The sequence below is a fragment of the Schistocerca cancellata genome, chromosome 9, assembly GCF_023864275.1.
Source record: "Schistocerca cancellata isolate TAMUIC-IGC-003103 chromosome 9, iqSchCanc2.1, whole genome shotgun sequence".
NCBI classification, from domain to species: Eukaryota; Metazoa; Arthropoda; class Insecta; order Orthoptera; family Acrididae; genus Schistocerca; species Schistocerca cancellata.
Window position 1 is genome coordinate 328,392,821 of NC_064634.1, and position 17,656 is coordinate 328,410,476.

Consider the following 17,656-nt stretch of genomic DNA (forward strand, 5'->3'; position numbering starts at 1 on the left):
CCACATGCCACTCCTATCAGCATCCTCCATGAGGATGACACGGCGGTCGGATGGTCCCGATGGGCCACTTGTGGCCTGAAGACGGAGTGCTATATTCGAAGAGTGAGGAATTAATGAGTTAATGGATTTATGAAAACTGAGAACATCTCAAGATATATGTGTAGGAAGTACATTTAATTAACTGAATTGCATTTTCATCCAAGTAAACTGCAAATAAAGTCTTTGGATTCGAATAACTTTCAAGTTTCTCCATTGAAATGTTTCTATCACATTTTTTACTTAGTCTAGATTTGGATGCATTAATTTTACTATAGATTGAAGAAATACATGAGAGAGGAGAAATGAAATGACGTTATTACATTAGCGTCCAATTTAACTAACAAATATCTTATTTTAAATATAATTGAGGCTCGATGGGACCCTGTCGTACATTTCGTGCGACGGTTTCAAAGGCGTACAAGGTGTACACTACTAGGGTTAACATTCTGAGCTGCGCGAGCGTTTTCATTCAACAGTTCCCTTGCGCTACTGTTCAAGTGCCTTTAATTGCGAGGAGAGGACAGTTGTTCAGATACTACACATGGAAAGGACGTATGCGGGAGAGTCGCATCAAAAAATATGAACAGTTTGCAGATGTAGATGAAATATCAGTTTGTAAGTTTTTCGTCGCGTGGTAGGGCGACAATGAGTGGTTAATCGTTTTGTTCACTGGGGGTTGCGCGTAATTAGACACGAAATCACTGCACAAATCAGTATTACCATTATCAGTCACTAGCATCTGTTGGCTGATGTATTAACTCTACCATCTACTTTTTACAGCGTGACACAGGGATGGCAAACTTCACTGTGAAAGTAGAACTAAATTAAGCTACTCATATAAACGTATTTAAGTCCAATCTTTGTTATGAACTCACTTAACGAGGTATAAGGTATGAACTGAATTGCATTTTCATCCAAGTAAACTGCAAATAAAGTCTTTGGATTCGAATAACTTTCAAGTTTCTCCATTTCATTCAACATTTTCAGTTAAACTGAAGGATGGTGACTTAAATACATGTAATGAAAAGAGAAACGCTTTCTTTTTAGGCAACATAATAAGGTTTAGTACGATGTGCATCTTCTCTGTTAATTGCACCACACCCATGCCGACCGCCGCAAAGAAAAATATTTCATTTAAGAACCAGAAAAGTATAGTGGGACGGAGGTTACAGCACTGCTTTGAAACTTTCTTCTAAATTAGAACTGTGTAATGAACCGGGACTCGAAACCAGAACTTAAACATTTTACTGGCAATGATCCCACTGGGTGATCTGTGGATAGCTCAGTCAGTAAGAGCCCGCAAATGGCAAGGTTCCGGGTTCGCATCGCAGTACAGCATAGAGTTTGGACCTGTCACGGAGTTTCAGTTTAATATTAATTATTTACTTGTTTCCACACTTATTTACGTTAGCCTCCTACACCATAGCAGATAATATACCGAATATGACATCACTAAACAAAATCCGTGCCATACCGGGCTTAGAACCTGAATCACCTGGTTTAAGCGAGCAATCGTCTCATCCACGAACTCGTTTCCAGGCCTGACTTAAAATTAATTGTTGCTGGTATTCCTCCTATTACTCTGGAACTGAGTTAAAAAGTAAAGAACAGGTTTCAGTTGTTTGTTACTGAACATTACAAAAGAGATAAACACATATTGCGCTTGTCACCATCATATTACATTCATCGACACGCAAGTCGCCGAAGTGGCGTCAAGTGAGAAGATTTGCACCAGGCGACCAGACTACCCGACGGGAGGCCTCAGTCACACGACATTTCAAAAAAATAGCTCTGAGCACTATGCGACTTAACTACTGAGGTCAGCAGTCGCCTAGAACTTAGAACTAATTAAACCCAACTAACCGAAGGACATCACACACATCCATGCCCGAGGTAGGGTTCGAACCTGCGACCGTAGCGATCGCTCGATTCCAGACTGTAGCGCCTAGAACCGCACGGCCACTCCGGCCGGCACACGACATTTCATTTCACTGGTCTGGAATTATTCAATACATTTCATTTCAGTGAAATTAATTCATTTGAGACACTGTACCTTGTATTTTATTTAATAAACATATTTATTAAATAACTAAAGGAATATACAAGAGTATAGTGCCTGCTAAGTTTCTATACCTCAGATTTCACGTTGAAGGTATCGGTGATCTGCTTTGTCCTGCCGGCCGGGATGGACGAGCGGTTCTAGGCGCTACAGTCTGGAACCGCGTGACCGCTACGGTCACAGGTTCGAATCCTGCCTCGGGCATGGATGTGTGTGATGTCCTTAGGTTAGGTAGGTTTAAGTTGTTCTAAGTTCTAGGAGACTGGTGACCTCAGAAGTTAAGTCCCATAGTGCTCAGAGCCATTTGAACCATTTTGCTTTGTTCTATACGAATAGTCATCAAATACTAATAAAATAAAGTAAAATAGTATCTCTTGTTTCACTGTAAGACCACAAAGGATAGGTTCAGACGTGTAATTACAGACGTTTTTCTTTTCTTCACGGACAGTGATATCTTTCCCTCACGAAGTGTGCGAGTTGTGTGTTAAGTGTAGGTGTGTTGAGTGTAGGTGACTAATGAATGTATATTGTGTTGCGTCATATTTTTGCTATAATCCTCTCGAATATCAACTTGGTTAACGACTCCATTCGCCGAATGGATCACCATCAACAGCGTGACTTTTACGCAACCTGTGAGGCACAGTGGGGAAGTTTGAAATATAATCCACGACATTGGGGTAAATCTTGGTGACCACCAGTTTTACGGTACCAGTTCTCCTCTCCTTACTGGCCAAATAATAAGGCTGAAAAATTTTTCCACCACCAGCATCTGAACGAGCTTTTCTCCGAGTCAAGCACATGCATCCATTAGCGACTTCGTCTACTGGAGTAGATGTTCATTAAATAGTAACCTATACCATTAATCATCAAAACAAATACATCAACTTCGTTACGTCGAATCGGATAACAGTTCTTTTCGAAAACAATATAGTACTATAACTACACTCCTGGAAATGGAAAAAAGAACACATTGACACCGGTGTGTCAGACCCACCATACTTGCTCCGGACACTGCGAGAGGGCTGTACAAGCAATGATCACACGCACGGCACAGCGGACACACCAGGAACCGCGGTGTTGGCCGTCGAATGGCGCTGGTAGCATGCCGCGACAGCGTGGACGTGAACCGTATGTGCAGTTGACGGACTTTGAGCGAGGGCGTATAGTGGGCATGCGGGAGGCCGGGTGGACGTACCGCCGAATTGCTCAACACGTGGGGCGTGAGGTCTGCACAGTACATCGATGTTGTCGCCAGTGGTCGGCGGAAGGTGCACGTGCCCGTCGACCTGGGACCGGACCGCAGCGACGCACGGATGCACGCCAAGACCGTAGGATCCTACGCAGTGCCGTAGGGGACCGCACCGCCACTTCCCAGCAAATTAGGGACACTGTTGCTCCTGGGGTATCGGCGAGGACCATTCGCAACCGTCTCCATGAAGCTGGGCTACGGTCCCGCACACCGTTAGGCCGTCTTCCGCTCACGCCCCAACATCGTGCAGCCCGCCTCCAGTGGTGTGCGACAGGCGTGAATGGAGGGACGAATGGAGACGTGTCGTCTTCAGCGATGAGAGTCGCTTCTGCCTTGGTGCCAATGATGGTCGTATGCGTGTTTGGCGCCGTGCAGGTGAGCGCCACAATCAGGACTGCATACGACAGAGGCACACAGGGCCAACACCCGGCATCATGGTGTCGGGAGCGATCTCCTACACTGGCCGTACACCACTGGTGATCGTCGAGGGGACACTGAATAGTGCACGGTACATCCAAACCGTCATCGAACCCATCGTTCCACCATTCCTAGACCGGCAAGGGAACTTGCTGTTCCAACAGGACAATGCACGTCCGCATGTATCCCGTGCCACCCAACGTGCTCTAGAAGGTGTAAGTCAACTACCCTGGCCAGCAAGATCTCCGGATCTGTCCCCCATTGAGCATGTTTGGGACTGGATGAAGCGTCGTCTCACGCGGTCTGCACGTCCAGCACGAACGCTGGTCCAACTGAGGCGCCAGGTGGAAATGGCATGGCAAGCCGTTCCACAGGACTACATCCAGCATCTCTACGATCGTCTCCATGGGAGAATAGCAGCCTGCATTGCTGCGAAAGGTGGATATACACTGTACTAGTGCCGACATTGTGCATGCTCTGTTGCCTGTGTCTATGTGCCTGTGGTTCTGTCAGTGTGATCATGTGATGTATCTGACCCCAGGAATGTGTCAATAAAGTTTCCCCTTCCTGGGACAATGAATTCACGGTGTTCTTATTTCAATTTCCAGTAGTGTATTTCTGAGGAAAGATAAGAAATGGTGAAACTGGAATACAGTGGGTGTTCTTTAGTTGTTGCAGCGGATTGAACTGCCTAGGAGGCAGCCATTCTCAACGCAAGGATGTGTCGTCAAGCTACCAGTGTCTTCTCCACAAAATCTTTGCCTTTGCTGGGGGACTTACTAACAATACTCCAAATTATGCGGCAGTCGTTATCATCTAACCCTTGATGTGGTGAGAAGCGAACAGCATGATGTAAATGGCTGCTGAGCGTGGATGCGCTGTAGTTGGTACAGTCCTCGTCCGACCATCCAGAATACGGTTTCCCATGGTTTCCCTAAATCTATCAAGGTAAATACGGGGATGGTACCTTTACAAAAAATGGTTCAAATGGCTCTGAGCACTATGCGACTTTACTTCTGGGGTCATCAGTCGCCTAGAACTTAGAACTAATTAAACCTAACTAACCTAAGGACATCGCACACATCCATGCCCGAGGTAGGATTCCAGACTGTAGCGCCTAGAACCGCACGGCCACTCCGGCCAGCGTACCTTTACAAAGGTCATGGCCGTTTACTGCCTCGTCCTATCAGTTTGTGTTCTGTCTCTTATCGTTGACGATACTTAAAATAAAGTTCTTCCTCTGTTCTACAAAGAATATGCAGATAACTTACTACCATTCTCTCTATGCAAGACGTGCTACTTCTAATGCTGAGTTGGCACCATCATTTCTTTATTTTTAATTCGTTTACTTCGTTTCATCAGGATGCGAAGCCTTTCGATGTTGTTGGTAGTTATCAAAGGGCATATTCGGAACAAATCTGCATGCATATTGTTTACTCTTCACACATTTTGATGATACGTCCATAAATTAGTACAATGGCAGCCAGAACTTAATTTATAAAAGTCAGTGTCCTTCTAACGAACAGTGATTCCACGATGTAATTTTGTGTAGAAAAAAAAATGTAGGTAGTGTATATGAAATCCAGCGTAACTTATAATGAGCTTCACCAACAAAGGCAGTCGTTCCGCTGCTCTTAATTCAATTCCCCTGAAGCACTTATCACGTATTTCGTCTCGGCAACTCAAACTTGGAATATTGTACAGCTGAAGCCGCCAAACCTACAAGAAAAATGCTAATGTAAACGCATTTTCTGTGAAATTTATATGATTATTAAATTGTGGCATGCATGGTAGGAAAATAAACATGTTCACTTTCTTGTTAAGTTTAACTGTTTTCCGTATAGATGGTATCAACTACTTCAAGTTAAATGGGGGTCATTATCCTGTTTCGTAATCAGTAAATGGCCAGCATAAAAACGAGTTGCGTGTATGTAGCCTGTTTACTGATTGTTTCGACACCACATTTCCAAAGGAATTACGTAAATGATCTATGGATCACGGATAAAATAAATAACTGTTTCAAGTAAAGGATTTAGTTGTTTTTTTTCCATAGAACAACAGACACGTAGACGTAAAAAATTCTATCAAATTCAAAGAAAATTGCAAAAAGAATAAATGAGAAAAAAAGGGTCTGAGATAAAGAAAGTAAGCATATGAAATGGCCGTTTGTAGTACGTAGTTGCAAACTATTTCCTAGATGGTGAGATACTATCATTTCAAGAGATTGGACGGTATTTTATTTTTAGAAGTATGGCCGGGTAGCTTTCCCTGATGTTATTACTCGTACACCCCTCATCGATAGGTAAAAATTTAGCTTTCATAGGTTCTTGGTTTGAAGGTTTATGGCGTGAAACGACACTGAAATGGACAATATGACCCGTACATAATGCTGACACGCGAATGCTACATTTGAGGATAGATATTTATACTTCAAGGAACCTTCACAGCATTTGCTTAAACAAGGAAAACCAAATACAGTAGGCTATGGACAGCCAGATGATGGAGCCCTGGTTAGCCACTGCGCTAACCACGCTTGGTACGATAAACAACAAATAGACAGTAGATAGAACAAAATAAGATTTCACAGAGACTTTAGAATATTTCAGTACATAAAGAAGATTCGGTTCTCATACAGAACCAGACAGCAGTCGTTGTCAATATATATATTTTCATAAAAGTGCACTTATTAAGTACACGGAAATATTAAGGGGCATTATGTTCACACATGTATAGTGTAGCTTAATTTTAACTGTTAATTTGTAAACATTACTTAGGCATGGGATTAGTGGCGCTTTGGGTTTAGAGGCATGAGAAATCACATACCTACACTTTTAAAAATAATCTGATTCCCATCGCACTTTATCCAGGCTTTGGACTGGCTAAATGGAAAAAGTAATTTTATTGTCATTTAGTCGTGTTTAAAATCAGCTTATAAACTTCGTCAATTTTTTTATCTTTTTTGCTTTTTTTTTTTTAGAGATTGCTATTTACATTTAATATTTTTGTATTTATATTCATATTCTGATACATTATTTTGCCTAGTTTTTGAAGGTAGGAGATAGCCTCACCATCCTCCTTGTACTCTTTCAATATTTTCTCCAGCCTTTCATCTCGTTTCATGTACACTGTTTTCTTTCTTTTACCTTCCATACTCAACATGTTCTCATTAACGCGCACGCTGAATTTTCTGCTTCTGTTTTCACACAAGTAATTACATCACTAAATTTTAGGATTTGGTTTGGAAAGCATATTATTAATTTTGTTGTGACAGCCCTCAACGGAGTTAATTGTTCGATGGAGCTGTTTGTAGCAGCTCCAAAGGCTGATAGGGTTTTCTTCATTTTCCAACCATCTCACTGCAAAATAGTCGAAAAAGTCAGAAAGCCTTGGAACATCCGGTTCCATCACATACATCTTCAGGCCGTAGAACCGCCAGCGCAGCACACATGCGAATTTGTTGTCTCACTTCTTCATTTTCTTTATATTCGCGAGTGAGTCCAAGATCCTGTACTTTCCTTCAGAGTGACTTTCTCATGTGGAAATAGCATCCATCCACTGAGGAAGTTGGTAACGTATGTATATTTGCAGAAATCACTGCTGACTCAAAATCTACAGTCACACTTGCCGGGTTCTATTCTGGAATATTTTCCAGCACATTCCTGAAAAATCGGATGTATGTCTCTTTCCTTTTATTTGGTAATAATGCAAATACAACTGGGTAGATATTAGTCTCATTTTTATTACTTCCAAAATCTGCATGAATTGTATATATATGTGAAAACTGTTTGCTACAGCACGTGAACGTACTATCCATAAAAAAAGTCTCGTTTACTTCTTAGAGCCTCTCTCCCTGCTCTTCCACAAAAAACTAATATCCTGTCTCCTGATTTATCGTCACTTTACAGGAAACTGCTGCCCTCATTCATAGTTAATAGCTCTGCTTTAAGTTCAATCTCTTCTCTTATCTCTGGATCGCTCTCACTTCCCTGCGACTTTGCCCTTTGCTTGTATAACGTCCTCTTCGTTGTTCGCTGCTCTGGCATTTCTGTCACAGTGTCGTACCCTCGATTATGCAAGCTACCTAGCTCCTCTGAATAGATTTTGGAAATAGACGTATTTTCCTCTCGTGCCCTCGTCTTTGCCTGGTTCAGAGCCCTCTGTACTTCCAACCTTGCGTCATCCGGAACACCACATTGATGCTCGTGCGGAAAGAACACTGTAGAATGCTTGGTTTTAAGCTTTCCTCGGTAATGCTTCTCTTTCTGTTTTGGACAGCGTCAAATCACAGTCCCATCTTCCTTCGTTTTCTCCACTGTGTGAGAATAACCTTCATAGTGGCAACTAGGCTTACCACGAAATGTCGTTGAAACTTCCATATCACAGCTACTGAGATGGTAATATCCAAGTGGCACGATATGAAGTCTACGAAAACTAGAGCAGACGGGACTGTGCGGGCGGAGTTCGACCGAGTCCAGGGAAAAGGTAGAGCAAGATGATTAGCACGGTCCGGCTGCAGGTAGGACGGGACACAATGGACGCAGGTACGAGGTGGAGAGTTCGCAGATTTCTAGTGGGGCTGAAAGTTCGCAGGGCGGAGAATTCATACATTCCTGGCTCACAGCTTGATCAAGCCTTTCGGCTGGAAGCCTCTCAGACGGCTTGTATGCCAACCTGTCAAATATGCCCCAGCGTTGCGTAAGTGAATGACGGCTGCTTGCACAGTGTAGTTTTGCGTCTGTGTTGTTGATAAGAACAGTGAAAGGATGAAATATGATGCCCTACAGTCGATTACGCTGGCATACTGCTCAGGCAGATTCGTGAAATTTTAAGTTCATGGAGAGAAACCCCAGAATAAATGTAGCCTTTTTTCATGTTCCTTGCAGAGTTTAGGAAGAAAGGAACATGTGGCGAAAATCTTATGATTTTATCTTTATTCTCTCCCATACGGTTTACAGCGGAAAATAAAGTGCGGATGAAATTAATAACAATAAGTTCGAACTTCTGGATAGTTCTAACACATGCCCCAGGCGTAACAGAAGTGAAATCAGATTGTCTGGCGGTGAATGACACAGGAAAGTCCTAAACTTTCAGAACCCTACTCAGAAAACCATAAACTGAGAGACGTGTTCCACAATCAGGCTACTGAATTCTAAAATGCAGTATTCAATGATAGTAGATACGTAACTGCAGTTCATTTTCCGCAAAAGTGTAAGCGGAGAAGACTATTGCCAATAAATGCGTAACTTTGTAATTTTTCATAGGATTCTGTTATGTTCCTTATCGCTTATAACCAGTGAATTTATGTAAACGGTCTGAATAATGAGGAGATGAGGCAGCTAAAACACAGTATGGAAATACGGGGGACATTTCAACAGACTGACAACTGAACAAAACCACTTTCAGTTCGAGAATGAATATTATCTAGAAAGTGTTGGACTGCCCATGGGATCCCCAATATCAGGAACATTAGCAAACATTTTCATCAGTCATCTAGAAAATCAGACATTTGAAAATATAACCACTAATGAAAGTTTCAAAATCATGTACTGGTACAGATATGTAGATGACATTATTTGTCTGGTAGATGAGCCAAGTGAAAAAATAGTCAAACTCCACTCGGAAATCAACAAACCTCATCAGAACATAAAATTCACACTTGAAAAAGAAAATCAAATTAAATTTTCTTGACATTACAGTAAAAAAAGAAAACGGCAAACATACATTTAACATCTTCAGAAAACCAACAGCCACAGACACAATAATACATTCCACGTCTAACCATCCCCACAACCAGAAACTTGCAGCACTAAGACATACGTTACATATATTTAACAGAATCCCACTCAACAAGAGAAACAAATAGATAGGAACAATGGGTATAACACACATCAAAAAATAAGAACACAAATACAAAACAAACACAACATTTCCAGAATACAAGAGAACTCACAAGGTGAATGCTTACAAACACACTCAACACACACACACTATGACAACACCACACAGAAAAGAACCAGATGGTACACCATGACTTACACACGTAAATTAACACACAGAGTTGCAAACATCCTAAAAAGACAGGGCTTCCAAATAGCATACAAGGCTGGGCAAATCCTCCAATCACACCTAAGCCAACCAGCTACCAAGAGGGACAAATTCCAACAATCAGGAATATATAGACTTGAATGTCAAAGTTGTCATAGACGTGACATGTAGGATTTTTAAAACACGATACAAAGAACATATAAGGAGTTAGAAGTACGAAACAAACTATTCCACATTTGCAGAACATTTAAAATAGCATCACCACATGTAGGAATTTTAAAACCCGATACAAAGAACATATAAGGAGTTAGAAGTACGAAACAAACTATTCCACATATGCAGAGCATTTAAAACAGCATAACCACCATCCTACAAATATGGAACAAGAAATGAAAATAATGAGAATCAGCAACCACAACAAGCATTTTATACAAATGCAAGAAAACTGATTTTGTGTCTTCTTTCCGTTATTGCTACAATTAATCGCTCAACGTACGCTCCCTTTTGTATAAACTTTGTTACATATCAATGTAGACGATATTAATGGCTCTGAGGTCATCAGTCCCCTAGAGCTTAGAACTACTTAGACCTAACTAACCTAAGGACATCACACACATCCATGCCCGAGGCAGGATTGGAACCTGCGACCGTAGTGGTCGCGCGGCTCCAGACTGAAGCGCCTAGAAACGCTCGGCCACACTGGCCGTCCGTAGACGATACTATTCGCGTTCACCAGTTAGCGTATTCAACAGTGTAGAATGCTGTTCGCTTGGTGCGCTTCTGTCGCAGCGTTCGACACAAACGACGAGGTGTGCTCGAACTTTTACTGACACACTATGCACGCGACGCTCGAATAGATTTATATCATGCAAGGGTGATAAAAACAGAGTGAAAGTGCTATTAAACTTTGATCTGCGTTTTAGGCTTTTTGCAATAATTGAATTTACAGAAATGAATTTTACAAAATGAAATAATTTTTAGAACAAACGGAGTCTATAAAAAATGAAATATTAAATCTTTATTGGTTTCGGAGTGACAGAAACACGCACGTAATAGAATTCTACAAAAAATGACATATTAAAACTTTACTATGCTATTGGTTTCGATGTGACGGAAACACGCACTTGCGTTACTTACACAACTGTTACTTTTAAAGGAACCTGCCATAATAAAAATAAACTACACGTCGCCAAAACTGTAGAATGAAATTTATCGATACCATGTCGGGCCAATTAGTGAAGAGACCAGCACCTACAAAACGATTTCTCGTGCCCCTGAAAATGGTCATCACAAGTTTCATTCTGCCATCTATTCGGAGGACCCAGAGAAAGGAATATTGCTCGCGGACGACCTTGCCCTCCCTTTTTTTTTACTCCTCATTGCATGGAAAGGCCTCCACATTGGGGAAATTGCACTGTCGCTCACTCTTTTTGCATTAGGTATACTGCATTTGCCCTGAACAGCTGTCGCCCTATCAATGGTCACAGCACCAAAGATCCCGATATATCACGTTGCTAAGGTGAGGAACCACGTTCACTCATTGAAAACTGCCCCAGAAACAAGAGACCTAGTGCGATAATTCCTGTAGTTCAAGTACTGGAGCAATGCCCTCCTAGTTCGTCGGGGGTTTCTTTGACAAGTCAAGACTAGCAGCACAGCTTCATTCCCTTTTCTGTCATAAATGAAATGTGTGGCTAGGGCCTCCCGTCTAGTAGACCGATCGCCTGGTCCAAGCATTTTTAGTTGACGCAACTTCAACGATTTGCTTGGCGATGAGAATGATATGATAATGAAGACAACGCAACACCCAGTCTCCGAGCGGAGAAAATCTCCGACCCAGCCGGTAGTCTAACCCGGGCCCTTTGCATGGCATTCTGCAGCGCTGAGCACAGCCGTCAAGATGGTCATTTCTGTGATAATATTGTATGTTTGGACTCCAACAATATCCCTGATTGTTGTTCTTGTCTCCAGTCCGCAGACCGGTTCGATAGAGCTCTCTACGCTAGTCTATCCTGTCTTGCCTCTTCATCTCTGGATAACTACTACAACCTACCGCTACTTCATCCTGCTTACTGAACACAACCCTTGTCCGCCCTCTAACATTCTTAACTCCCATCAGTTCCCTCCATTGCCAAAGGAATGATTCCTCGACGCCTGTCAACCGATCCCTTCTGTTAATCAAGTTGTTTCAGAAATTTCCTTTTTCCCCAATTATATTCAGTACCTTCTCGATCTACCCATCTAATATTCAGCACATTTCTGTAGCACAAGCTTCTCTTCTTGTCTGATCTGCATCGTCCACGTTTTATTTCCGTACTTCGCTACCGTGAACCACCTAAAACTTGCACTGCAACGGAAAGTGCTATTGATGTGCGGTTTTCACAGAATGGACTGGTACTCAGGAGGTAGTATTTTATCCAATAAACAATTATAATAATACTTAGAAAATGTATTTCTGTCAACTTTTTGAAATGGAAAAATGTCTATTGACATTAACAAACTTTAGAATATCAGTGGTATTTGTTGCAGGATTCTAGTGCAAGTCCTTTATGAGATATCGTATTCTGGAGAGTTTTCACACTCACACTTGTTTGTGCCATTCCACCTGTGTAGTTGCTACGCACGTACGACGTTGTTATGTTTGTATACAGTGTGTTTGTTCCTTGAGTGCACTGTGATTGCCTGTCATTTAGTGTTGAAACGTCCCCTTAGAACAATTGTACATGACTGTGCTTAAACTGACACACAATATTTTTTTAGCGCAACGCAATCTGACTTTCAGAAATTCCTACAAAGGAATGGCCCTGACTAACATTAATCTATACCTTTCACAAATCACTTACCTCACCAAAAATCTCCGTTACTCGAACTACTGCAATACAGCGAGCGCCACTACTGCCAGCTAAATAACAGATTCAAACTACGGAAGGCACTAACTACTAGTAGGCATTGTTAGCAAATGAAAGATTTTAATAGAGAACAAACATTGTATTTACCTTAATAGTCATAATATATATAGCAGTTCATAACATCCATTCTTACAAATATCAAAACTCCGCCATTTCTCTCCCCACATCCACCACTGCTGGCGGCTCACCTCCAACTGCGCAACGCTACGCGCTGTTCACATCCAGCTGCCGCTGCCCAACACTACAATGGCAGACAACAATGCAAACTACCCACAGACTGCACACAGCACAGCCAGTGATTTTCATACAGAGCGCCACGTAACGTTCCCAATAAGAAAACATAAACAGCCTACTTACAGTGTGTGTCAGTCCAAGCAGTAGGTCGTGAGTGGACGATGGGATTTACCATTGTTGAAAAATCTGACATGCTCGTGGTATATGGAGAGTGTAGGAATAATGCACTTTGTTCTTGTATGATGTATGGTGCAAGATATCCCAATAGACGTCAACCACCTCGGCAATTAGTTATCAGCCTCTTCAAATAGTTACGTGAAAGGGATAGCGCATCACCTAGACAACGTAACAGAAGGAAACGAGTGATGACCGAAAAGGGGCAAATTAATGTTATTGCTGCTGTTGCCGTTGATCCGCATGTTCGGTTCAAAATGGTTCAAGCTCTGAGCACTATGGAACTTAACTACTGAGGTCATCAGTCCCCTAGAACTTAGAACTACTTAAACCTAACTAACCTAAGGACATCACACACATCCATGCCCGAGGCAGGATTCGAACCTCCGACCGTAGCGGTTTCGCGGTTCCAGTCTGTAGCGCCTAGAACCGCACGGCCACTCCAGCCGGCCGCATGTTCGGTCCCGCGCAATCGCACCAAAAAGTGGCATCAGCCAGCAAGTGTCCCATGCATTCTCCATCGACGTAAGTTCCATCCCTATCACATCTCTTTCCATCAAGAGCTGGATGGAAACGATTATGAGAATCGTGTTAACTTCTGTGCATGGGCATTAAGACAGGATACTCCAGATAGTCTACATCATGTATCAGGGGAGGCGTGCCAGAGATAAGTCCCTGCAGTAGCACTGTGTCCTCGGTGGCGCAGACGGATAGAGCGTCTGCCATGTAAGCAGGAGATCGCGGGCTCGAGGCCCAGTAGGGACACATATTTTCAACTGTCCCCATTGACATGTCCGAAAGAACAAACCATCTTCATATATATATATTGTTTAAGAGACCCAAAATGTTTAAGATGAACCCACATTTACTAACCACGGCCGAACATTCCTTGTTGGTCTGTTGACAGTCCCCGTCGGCTTCGTGAGGTGGAACGTCAGCGTCCATGCAGTGTAAGCGTGTGGTGTGCGATGATGAACCATCAGCTCATAGGCTCGTTGTTCGTAGACAGAACTCTGAACGCGCACATGTAGCACAGCCTCCGAACACACCATCTTCCACGGATGCTAGAAGGTTTTCCTCTGCAGACTAGCACGAACCTGTGGTACCAACATGATGGCTGTGAAGCCCGTAGTGCACGAAGTACTACAACATGTCTTCAACAATAGTTTCCGTATCGTTGCATTGTACGCAGAGGACCTGTACCTTGGTTGACGCGTCCTCCAGATTTGATACCTGCAGGCTTTTTTTCTGTGGGGAAAACTGAAAGACGCTGTCTACAAGGACATACCAACTACACCCGATGATATACAAAGATCTTTTACTGCAGCTTGCTCGGACGTGTCCGCTGAAATGCTAGCACGTGTGCAGCAGTCGTTTCATACCCAACTATGAGTGTATATTGCCCCTGCCGGTGGTCGTTTTGAACATAGCCTGTGATGTTAATTGTCTCGTTACTGGTCGAAATCCACATATATAGTGTACGTACTTGTATTGTTCTTTGGTGTGTGCTGCCACAGGTATGGTACAAGTGTCGGTGTGAGAACTTTTCAGAACGCGATATCCCGTAAACTACTCGCACTTGAATCCTGTAGCAAACACCACTGACACTCTAATTTACACTACTTTTAAGTTTTTAGTGTCAGTAATCATTGTTCCATTTTAAAAAAACCTGTGTGTGTGCACAAAAAAATACTTTCTAAGTACTATTACAATCGGTTGATTGGTTAAAAATATGAACCCCTGACTACCAATCTATTCCTTGAAAACCGCACATCAGTAGGACATTCCATCTCCGCACGTTTTCATCCTGTACATTGAGAAAAGGCTTCATAATACTTAAATTTAGATTCGATTTCAATAGATTTCTCTTTATACACATATCAAAAAAACTTTTGCATCAACTCTGTTCCGAGAGTTCCGGAACCTGTACAGAAAATTGGAACAGAGATCAACATAAACATCATTTCCGCACTTTTTATTGCTCATGAAAACCACGCATTACATGTTGTACCATCACACAGCGAAACCTTCAGAGGTGGTGGTCCAGACTGCTGTACACACCGGTACCTCTGATACCCAGTAGCACGTCCTCTTGCATTGATGCATACCTGTATTCGTCAGGGCATACTATAGACAAGTTCATCAAGGCACTGTTGGTCCAGATTGTCCCATTCCTCGACGGCGATTCGGCGTAGACCCCTCAGAGTGGTTGGTGGGTCACGTCGTCCATATCCCAGGCATGTTCGATAGGGTTTATGTCTGGAAAACACGCTGGCCACTCTAGTCGAGCGATGTCGTTATCCTGAACGAAGTCATTCACAAGATTTGCGCGATGGTGGCGCGAATTGTAGTCCATGAAGACGAATGCCTTCCCAGTATGTTGCCAATATGGTTACACTATCGGTCGGAGGATGGCATTCGTGCAGCAGTTAAGGTGCCTTTCATGACAACCCACGCCACTCCAAAACAGGAGGGAACCCAGACCTTGCTGCATTCGCTGAACAGTGTGTCGTTCAACCTGACCGGGTTGCCTCCAAACACGTCTCCGACGATTGTCTGGTTGAAACCATATGCGACACTCATCGGCGAAGAGAACATGATGCCGATCCTGAGCGGTCCATTCGGCATCTTGTTGGGTCCATCTGTACCATGCTGGCCGGCCAGGGTGGCCGAGCGGTTCTAGGCGCTACAGTCTGAAACCGCGCGACCGCTACGGTCGCAGAATTCGAATCCTGCCTCGGGCATGGATGTATGTGATGTCCTTAGGTTAGTTAGGTTTAAGTAGTTCTGAGTTCTAGAGGACTGATGACCTCAGAAGTTAAGTCCCATAGTGCTCAGAGCCATTTGTACCACGCTGCATGGTGTCGTGGTTGCAAAGAAGGACCTCGCAATGAACGTCGGGAGTGAAGTTGCGCATCATGCAGCCGGCCTGTGTGGCCGAGCGGTTCTAGACGCTTCAGTCTGGAACCGCGCGATCGCTGCTGTCGCAGGTTCGAATCCTGCCTCGGGCATGGATGAGTGTGATGTCCTTAGGTTAGTTAGGTTTAAGTAGTTCTAAGTTCTAGGGGCTGATGACCTCACATGTTAAATACTATAGTACTCAGAGCCATTTGCGCATCATGCAGCCTATTGCGCACAGTTTTAGTCGTAACACGACGTCCTGTGGCTGCACGAGAAGCATTATTGAACATGGTGGCGTTACTGTCAGGGTTCCTCCGAGCCATAATCGGTGGGTAGCGGTCATCCACTGCAGTAGTAGTCTTTGGGCGGCCTGAACGAGGTATGTCATCGACTGTTCCTGTCTCTCTGTATCTCCTCCATGTCCGAAGAACATCGCGTTGGTTCACTCCGAGACTACTGGACACCTCCCTTGTCGAGAGCCCCTCCTGGCACAAAGTAACAATGCGGAAGCAATCTAACCGCGGTATTGACCGTCTAGGCATGGTTGAACTACAGACAACACGAGCCGTGTATCTGCTTTCTGGTGGAATGACTGGAAATGATCGGCTGTCGGACCCCTCTGTCTAATAGGCGCTGCTCATGCATGATTGTTTACATCTTTGGGCGGGTTTAGTGACATCTGGGAACAGTCGAACAGACTGTGTGTGTAATTCAATATCCACAGTCAACGTCTATCTTCAGGAGTTCTGGTAATCAGGATGATCAAAATTTTTTTTTGATGTGCTTAAATTTGTAGTATGAATCAGCACAATCTCAAATTATCTTCATCCAACTTAACGCTTTACCCTTATTTCTGCTGTATGCGACTTGAATATTAGTAAACTATTGCTCTTTCGGATGTTTATGTGCCTTGTTGAACCACCATTGTGTCACCTTAAATTCTATTCTAGAAACCACAGGCCTAGGGCGACTATTAGGAATTAATGCATGGGTAAAGCTCAGCACATTGCGTATAATTTGCTGTATTACTAGTGTCGCCCATCAGACCCGAGCGTCATTAGAGATCCTTTGCCCTGGCTGCATAAAGCTTGTGTTATGGCGAGTGCTGTTTTAAACCGTTGGCGTATTATTATCGGGTCAAGGAATCACTTACGATACTTGTTTATAAATTATTTTGTTGAAAATTAAATGATAGTTTAGCGTGTGACTTCAGATGGAACATCATTTCTGTCATTAGAAAAAGTTAAGATGCGATGTACATTTCTTTGTTTTCGAAAAAATTAAGGTGGACACATATTTTCGCCTGTTAGTGATGTAAAGGTGTCCGGAACTTAAGGACGAATTCGAATTTTGCGCCATCTTGTCATATGACCGTTGGCAGCCGTGGTTTTTTCATGTTATCTGCGCTCCTTCCCATTAGTAGCCTGATAGCTATTGTGTGGTGAGTTAAGTTGTTTGATGTTTATTTTCGTCATGAACCAAACGAAACTGAGAAACGTATTCAAGTGATAAAAAGTTATTACAAAAACAGTGGAAGTCCCATGGCAATCTTTCGTGAATTGCGTATGACACTCGGACGTAATGCTGCGCCAACCGAATCATCAGCGCAGAAGTTGATCCAGAATTGTG

At 43.1% G+C, this 17,656-nt stretch overlaps 1 protein-coding gene across 2 annotated transcripts in view; it reads left to right on the forward strand.

The window, feature by feature from the left end:
• The window catches only part of LOC126101063 (xanthine dehydrogenase-like), a 265,749-nt gene that overhangs the window by 1,071 nt on the left and 247,022 nt on the right, over positions 1-17,656 (forward strand). The window lies entirely within an intron of this gene.